The sequence below is a fragment of the Poromitra crassiceps genome, assembly GCF_964638095.1.
Source record: "Poromitra crassiceps genome assembly, chromosome: 8".
Classification (NCBI taxonomy): Eukaryota; Metazoa; Chordata; class Actinopteri; order Beryciformes; family Melamphaidae; genus Poromitra; species Poromitra crassiceps.
The window spans coordinates 36,960,152-36,968,597 of record NC_139629.1 but is presented as its reverse complement, the minus strand read 5'-3'; the positions used below and the strand labels follow the sequence as shown (position 1 = coordinate 36,968,597).

Sequence of the window (8,446 nt, the reverse complement as noted above, 5' to 3'; positions counted from 1 at the left end):
ATAGAACATTGAACAAGAAACGTCTGATGTCATGTATCATAACATTTATAGCTCATTTGCAATGCCTGTCCCTAGATGTTATTAAAAGCAGATATTAAAAGCAAAGATACAATAAAATATACAGTAAACATAAACAAGGATATAATCAGCAACATAAACAATCATAAATGCATCATGACGGGCTCTCCTGATATTTCTTCTAAAGCCTTGATTAATTCTGCTCATGCATTAGACTTAGTTGACTTAGACCAATAATTTATAACAGTTAAATTTAAGTAGGAATGAATGAAGACCCCCCTCTAGTCCTCTCATTGGACCCTGGACCTCATTTTAGAAACCTTTCTTTAGAGCAGTGATTCCCAACCTGTGGTCCGCGGCCCCCTGGTGGGCCGCGAAGGTATTGCAAGTGGGCCGCCAAATCATTTCCAAAAAAGTATGATTTTTGAAAAAAAAAAAAAAAAAAATTTTTTTTTTCAATTTTTTTTTTGAAAGATTTTGAAAAATCATACTTGAAAAAGTATGATTTTTGTTTCTTTGATGTTATTGCTTTTGCTTGAATTGAAGTTTCATCTTTACATCATCTTTATATTGGGTTTGTGTTTATTTGTAACCCTATCGATTTAATGGGCTTTCTTCTGATATTTGGATTTTGTTTGGATCTGATATTGGATGTCAAATTGTTATGAGAATGCATTTTTCCATTGTTGAAGGATACCGTTATTTATTAATCATTTGTTAATTAGCCTGTTACAGACAGCCCCTTGCTTGTCATTTCTGACATCTGTGTGGTGCTGATGGACAGCTCCTTGAATGATTGGTGTGTGTGTGTGTGTGTGTGTGTGTGTGTGTGTGTGTGTGTGTGTGTGTGTGTGTGTGTGTGTATGTGTGTGTGTGTGTGTGGACAGCTCCTTGAAAACTGTAATACTGAAGGTGTTGCAACATGTTACAGGTGCTGTGTTAGTGACTGTGGAGCTTCCAACATGTTTCTCCTGTATTCAGTTCAGTCCTTCATGTTCAATTTTCAATAAAAAAGTGCTCTGAGAACGCATTATATGGCCTTTGTATTTATGGGGTCGGAGGTGGGCCGCGAACATTTTTGAGACATAAAAGTGGGCCCTGAGTTGGAAAAGGTTGGGAACCACTGCTTTAGAGGGAAACAATAACATTTTCACACTTTCTGAATGTCTTTTATGCAATCAAGATAACATCTAGTCAAGCTCAAGTGCCCCACTCTGCTACAGTATGTGTATCTATAGCAAATTCAGGAACATGGTTTACTGTATATTTGTTTATCTGATTATTTAAAAGGATCCCCATTAGCTGGGGACACAGATGGCATTCTCCTAGCGCAAAAACAATTTTATGCCTTTTGAAGCATTTTCTAAAAATCGTGTCAAAAACACACATTTACGTTCCAAAAGTCATAAAAGTTATTGACGTTTGTGAAGATTATCCTGCTGAACCCAAATTCAAACTCAGCGGACGTATCTCCGCAACCGTAACTCGTAGAGACTCACGGATGGCAGCGTTGGATTCAGGGTGAAAAGATACGTAGTGCTTTAGAGGCATCGTGATCTGACCTTCCATTTCCCAGAAAATGTCTACATTTCTCTGATTGGATAGTGGGAGGTCGACGCCAAATTTGATCCAATCAGAGAAATGTTGACATTTTCTGGGAAATGGAAGGTCAGATCACGATGCCTTCAAAAACTATATGTACTTTTTTCACCCCGAATCCAACGTCGCCATCCGTGAGTCTCTACGAGTTACGGTTGCGGAGATACGTCCACACTGCATGCAGGACTACAGCAGAGAGATAGAGGACAGTGGGGGGTAGGGAGTTTAAAGTCACTGACCAAACACTCTATTTCAGTGATTGCTGTCAGAATATAGAGCCATTTAACACTTATTTTAACACAAAAACATCGCTGAATGCAGCTTTAAGGATCTCAGGGCGTCACGGCGAGTGGGAGATGCAAGAGGGGCGGCCTCTGTGTAATCCCCGCCCTGCTGCCAACACAAAATTTTGTGTTGGACTTCCTCTCACTCTTTTTTCTCTCTGTTAGCCCTTTCTTGTTGCCTCCCCTCTTCTCCCATATCATAGATAACCATAACTACAAAAACCACAATAAGATTGAAAACAAAAGCCAGCCATCCCCCCATGCCATTGGTGGCATGCACTGATATAGCACCAATAACTATCTGGGTGACGGAGCTGAAAAACAGGAAGACAGTTCATTTTAGAATATATTCCATCTTGAAATTAAACATGAGATGAAGGCCCAAGAGAACAGTGACAAGTCAGTGAGGAAACAAAATGTGTAACGAGTGAATGAACAAGACTTACGCTGGTGTAATCATGTCCTTACAAAAATAGACTCCAAAGCAGATCAGTATTATCACTATTGCCAGCTGGAGAACATAGTTTCCTGGAGTGATCGACTCGACCGCTTTCTTTGCGCCACCCCCGGCACTGGTCATTGCCAAAGTTTTCCTGAAACAAAATATTGGTCAAGACCACAGACACAAGGCAGAGGATAGACCAGATCACTTAAAGGGGAAGGTCATTTTGTTTCTGAGACCAGAAAAACAGACAGTATATTAAAGATAATCAATGAAAATGGTAATAGTAGAAGCACTCACAATTGATATATATCCATTCTCTTGAGAAAATGTTTCCTAAAGTCGTGTGAACTTTCCCTGCCGTCTGCGTCTTTGCTCGTAGTTTCCTTTCAGGACCTGGACCAAGAAAATTATAGAATAGAGCCATAAGTGTTGGGGGTAACGTATTACAAAGTAACGCATTACTGTAATCACATTACATTTGTCTGTAACGAGTAGCAGGGTGGGAAGTTCGTCATTTTAGGGACAAAGCCATCTGGCCTTCGCCATCGCAATTTTTTTTAGGGAACAGGCCACATGCCAGGGCACAAGGGCCATTGCTCTATTGACATTGTTTAGAGTGATTTTTCTGCGTGATGCGATTCAGCGTGTTGTGGTGCTACGCGAGTGGGATCTGCAGAGTACCAGGCAGCCAGCTGCTTCTGTGTGGAGCGGACAATCCAATGCATGAGTGCTGCCTGTCCGCCTGGAATCTCCGAGGGGCGACCCCTTACGTTAACGCCATCCTGGAATGCGAGTTTAATGAGCCAGTTACATGTCTTTGCATTCTTAGACATCACCGTTTGCTTTATTTTGTATGTTGCATACAATTGGCCAAGTTATTAGTTAGTTTATGGGCTAGAAATTCTGCCAGGTTACAGACACTAGGCGTCATTTTCTCCTTCATTTGGAGGAGAAAATTCTCCTGAAATGAAGATTGATTGACAGCTGCCATGTCGTGTTATACAACAGTTAGTTCCGGCCGAGCAATTTGATTGGACAAGAGGGATCCTACCAGTGCTGATATTTCACGATAACGCATTGGCGCTTCACTGTGTGTAGATCACTCCGCTTCACAGCTGCTCTAATCAACAAAACGCTTCACAGCTGCTCTAACCAACAAAATGCTTCACAGCTGCTCTAATCAACAAAACGCTTCACAGCTGCTCTAATCAACAAAACAAACACCAGCCAGATTACATAAAAGCAATATCACACTCGAGGTCGTGCTGTTGTCTAAAATGTTTCACAGCTGCTCTAATCAACAAAACAAACACCAGCCACGTTACATTGCACGTCATTCACAAAGCATAACACAGTTAGGATACAGAGAGCGCAAAGATGGATTTATTTCCTAACATAACTTTTGACATAAACTATGAATGTTCGTCAGAAGAGGACGAGGGGGAGAAACATTCTTCTGCGGAAACCTCCAGGTTTGCTCATATTTCACCTGCAGAACTTGACGATTTGGAGAAAAACAAAAACGATGCAACTGTACGAACACTGTGAGGCAAACAATGGAAACGTGCAAATCAATGTGTATGACAAAAAGTAGACAGCCTGCAGTTAATTAGGCTGATTAGGCTACATTTTCGGCAAAGCGGAAAGCTGAGGGGACTATTTTTGTTGGCGGAGGAATAAATAGAGAAATCATATATTTTCTCAGCTTTTTGTCATTTTTTTAATCAGATTTGTTTAATAGAACTGTTGTATAAAAGCAATATCACACTCCAAAGCACTCTTCGGCACTCGGCCTGCGGCCTCGTGCCTACGACCGAATCACAGCAGTGACGATATTAGCCAACAACAGCACTCCCTCTCGTGTGATATTGCTTAAATATGATTGGTTGAAATGGGGTAGAAATTTGATGCAATGTGACGTCAGCAAACTGTATATTACTGTTATGAATGAAATCTTGAAAAATGAACTTTTTATGTAAAAAGTGTGAAAACTAAAGAAATTAGATTTTTGTGATTTATTTTGCATACATTATTAAATAGGTGCACAGAATACCCAGGTATTTGAACTAAAATGAAAAATAAATCATTTTTGGGTTCAGCTTGACTTTAAACCTACTGATTACAGGGCAGCAAACTACTATCTGAACCAGCTATTCTGGACACATCTCTTTAATGAATTACTCAGACATATTTAAACACAATATGTAATTATTGTTAATAGTTGTATGAAATGCTTTCTGTAGCCTATTTGTTAGGCTACACTTCTCTCTTCTAATGTACACCTACTTTTCTTCTCTTCTGCTAACATGCAATTTATCATTATTTCATCATCAAATACAGTATGGAGACTAATTATTGTTAACTAGAAAAATCGTGCACTCTGCACGTTCATTTCTAGTGTGCTTTGCACGCTTTGCGACCTCCCAGTGAATGTTTGAAACCAGGAATAACTGCTCAACAGGGATCATCCGTTTCTCATAATCATTATGGTAACATAAAGAAAGGAAGTCACACACTCTGCTGTGTTTAATGGGTTACACCAACATGTTTCGGTGAAAGTGCCTTCGTCAGGGTGCAGTCATAATCATTATGGGATTTAAAGTAGTATAACCTTAAGTTACAGTATAAAAACTTATACTCCAGAACTGTATATCCTTTACATCGTAAAAACATATTTAAAATAGTATAACCTTAAAGGAACACTCCGCCCATTTTCAACCAGCTTTGTATCATTAGAACATCAGTAGTATATCAGAAAACTGTAAACGGTTTTGAAGTCTGTCATTTAATTTGACAGTTATTGAGTGTTAAAGTGTGGACCAGTGACATCACTGGTCCACACTAACTCAAATTAATAACTCATTAACTCAAATCAACTCTCAATAACTGTCAAACTATTCATCATTCATCTAGTTTGACAGTTATTGAGAGTTGATTTGAGTTAATGAGTTATTCATTTGAGTTAGTGTGGACCAGTGATGTCACTGGTCCACACTTTAACACTCAATAACTGTCAAATTAAATGACAGACTTCAAAACAGCTTACAGTTTTCTGATATACTACTGATGTTCTAATGATACAAAGCTGGTTGAAAATGGGCAGAGTGTTCCTTTAAGTTAAACTGTAAAAAAAAAAGTACAGTATTAGATAATAGTTGTAAAACTTTATTCAAATCCAAAACTAATTCAGTAAAGTATTGGTAAAACTAGTACAACTCCAGTGAAGCTTCCGGAGTTACACTGTAAAAACCATTAATAATGTCATTACATCAGTAATAAAATTCAGTGAATCAGTAATAAACTTAATTACACCTAGGAAAATGTCAATAATTCAGTCATAATTCATCAAAGCTTTAGTGGGGCTCCAGTACAAACCCAGAATATCATTGTCAATCCAATCTAGTAATAAGAGAAATATCATCATTATTAAATTTCAGCAGTCATTTGCCTAAAACACAGAGAAAGGCTTATCTCACCAATCTTTTAAAAGAGGATGGAAACTGATGAGGTCCGGTGGAAAAATGGCAAAGTGTTTGAAGATAGCTATCACAAAACTGCTGGTGCTGCTGGTTTATGCCCCGTTGAGCTCTGTTTCAAGGGTTTATGTGTTCCTCCCAACCAGGGGCGTTTCTATGGGGCCCGGGTAGCACGGCCCGCCCACTTCTTGCCCTGGCCCAGCCAATCAACTTGCTGTTGGATTATTATTATTTATTTTTTTGCTGTTGTTGTTGTCGTTAATAAATCACCTAAAATGACAATGTGTGGTTTGCAGTCTTTGTCTACTCTGTTTATTTGTGTGATTCAACATTACATTTCATTTCCTGTGTGATGTTTGCATCAGAAATCTACCACAATGCAGCGCTGCCCAAATGGGCAAAATTGGTTGTTTTCTAGAGGCAAACTTGCTGCTGCCTTGCTAGCTAATGGTTTTGTAGCTTAAAAACGCAGGGGACATCATCTCCAGAGTCTAATGCATGACGACTTCATGACATCCAGAAATTTTGCGTGCGAGGCGTGCAAAATTCCTATATGTTATGGATTGTCTGTGCCCCACTAATTTTATCCAGGCCCACCCATAATTGAATTTCTGCCTACGCCACTACTCCCAACACATCATCTGGTCTAACATTCTAAACCAATCACAGTCAACATGACTCTATTTTGAGTTGGCTTGGCTGGGTGCGACCATTTAACACTCCAAACATGGTACTTTCGAACAAAACCTTAGCCCTATCTTACTGGAGTAACAACAAATACAGGCTGTACTGGCCCAACTAAAAGTGGCATATCTCACTTCCTCTTTTCTCACTTCTCAACCAGGCACCAACTCCATCCAGCGTGTGGCGCCAGGGCATTTCCGCACCAGCGATCATTGCTTCACCAGGCTTCTTCAGGCACAACACTGGGCCCCGTCAATCGCCGTGAAACTGCCCAGAATTCCCTGTCGCCTGTGTTCAGCTGCGCAGCAGCCGCAACTGAATTCCCCTGCTATCACCGGGCAGTCCCAAGTCTTTACCAGGAGGTTGTGTGAAGTTGGAAAGATGTCACGTCGCTGCCTGATGACGTCATCACCGCCCTACACCGTATCTTTTCATTTCATCTACACTATTCACCTTATGTTCCAACACATAATAAAGATGTGAACGTTTGAACCCTAAGGGCCTGTGTCGACTTAGCGTCTTTTCATCAGCTCCGGCGTCTTTTTTCAGTTGTTTCCAATAAGGAGCGAGCGTATGCGAGCGCACACGGACGTCTAGAGAAAGTGCGCTGCGCCCAGCGTCTATTTTCACAGCGCTCCCAGCTGAAAATATTTTCACTTTTCAGAAAGACGCTGGTGTCGGGTGCTCCTTTTCTGGCAACTAATCATATGGAGAAACTATCGTAACAGAGACAGAAAGGCCCAATTGTGGGGGCAGATTGGCTAGATACTTAAAGGAACACTCCACCCATTTTCAACCAGCTTTGTATCATTAGAACATCAGTAATATATCAGAAAACTGTAAACTGTTTTGAAGTCTGTCATTTAATTTGACACTTATTGAGTGTTAAAGTGTGGACCAGTGACATCACTGGTCCACACTAACTCAAATTAATAACTCATTAACTCAAATTAACTCTCAATAACTGTCAAACTAGATATATATACGTGTGTGTGTGTGTGTGTGTGTGTGTGTGTGTGTGTGTGTGTGTGTGTGTGTGTGTGTGTGTGTGTGTGTGTGTGTGTATGTATAGTTGATCTATAAGGCTTTTAAGGCTTGCTGTAGCCCCTAATCTAAAGTGTAAACAATTCATCACACATAAATGTGTTACCAGTGGTGTAGTCTATGTGATACGCAGGTGTACGCAATATACCCACTAGGAAAGGTCCAGGATTTGAGTGTACCCACTTAAAAATGTCAAATAAAAAATGTAACAATATAGTTTTGTGACAAAATTTTCACTTCAATGATTTTGTTTCAAAAATACCGGGTAGATAACTGCAGGGGAAGGCATCTCCTCTGGTTTTGAAATATCACTTGCTTCAAATCAAAATCTAATTCTGTTTGCTATTGAATTACCACAAAAATACACAAGGAACACATGTTTAGGTTTGTTTATTTATAGGCTACTTAATTTAGGCTTATATCATTATTTAGAGAGAGAGAGAGAGAGATCTAGAGAGGTCCCCTAGGCCAGTGATTCTCAACCTTTTTCATATCAAGGGCCCCTAATTTAGTCCACCTCAGGGCCCCTTTGATGAGATTTTGACTCACAAACCAAAATCAGAATGTTTCTGATATGAATTTGTCCAGAGTTCCATGACTGTATTGTAGCTCGAGAGATAAAAGTGAAACTATGATCACAACAAACATTCTCTACGACTTTCGACTATAACTTCAAATGTGAGACTTCCCCTATAACAACCACAGGGAGAACTGAAGGCAATAGCCTCAGCAAAAGTTGGTAAAAACAGGAAGCGTGCCCAGACGCTGATTCAGTTGAAATCACCCAGAATGATTCAGCACTTGACCATTATTGGTTAGAGATCTCACAGAGGTAGACAGCCGCTGAACGAGTGTTTCTCGCCATCAGCTTGTTATCCGGTCAGAAACCTATGCTG

At 40.0% G+C, this 8,446-nt stretch overlaps 1 long non-coding RNA gene across 1 annotated transcript; it reads right to left on the bottom strand.

Moving 5' to 3' along the window:
- Window positions 1–417: 417 nt before the first annotated feature.
- Window positions 418–5,937, bottom strand: LOC310781446. Its single transcript, XR_014552971.1, has 4 exons — window positions 5,823–5,937; window positions 2,644–2,739; window positions 2,348–2,494; window positions 418–2,215 (listed from the first exon to the last, which is right to left on the bottom strand). It is a non-coding gene; the product is annotated as an uncharacterized lncRNA (long non-coding RNA).
- Between the last annotated feature and the right edge of the window lie 2,509 nt (window positions 5,938–8,446).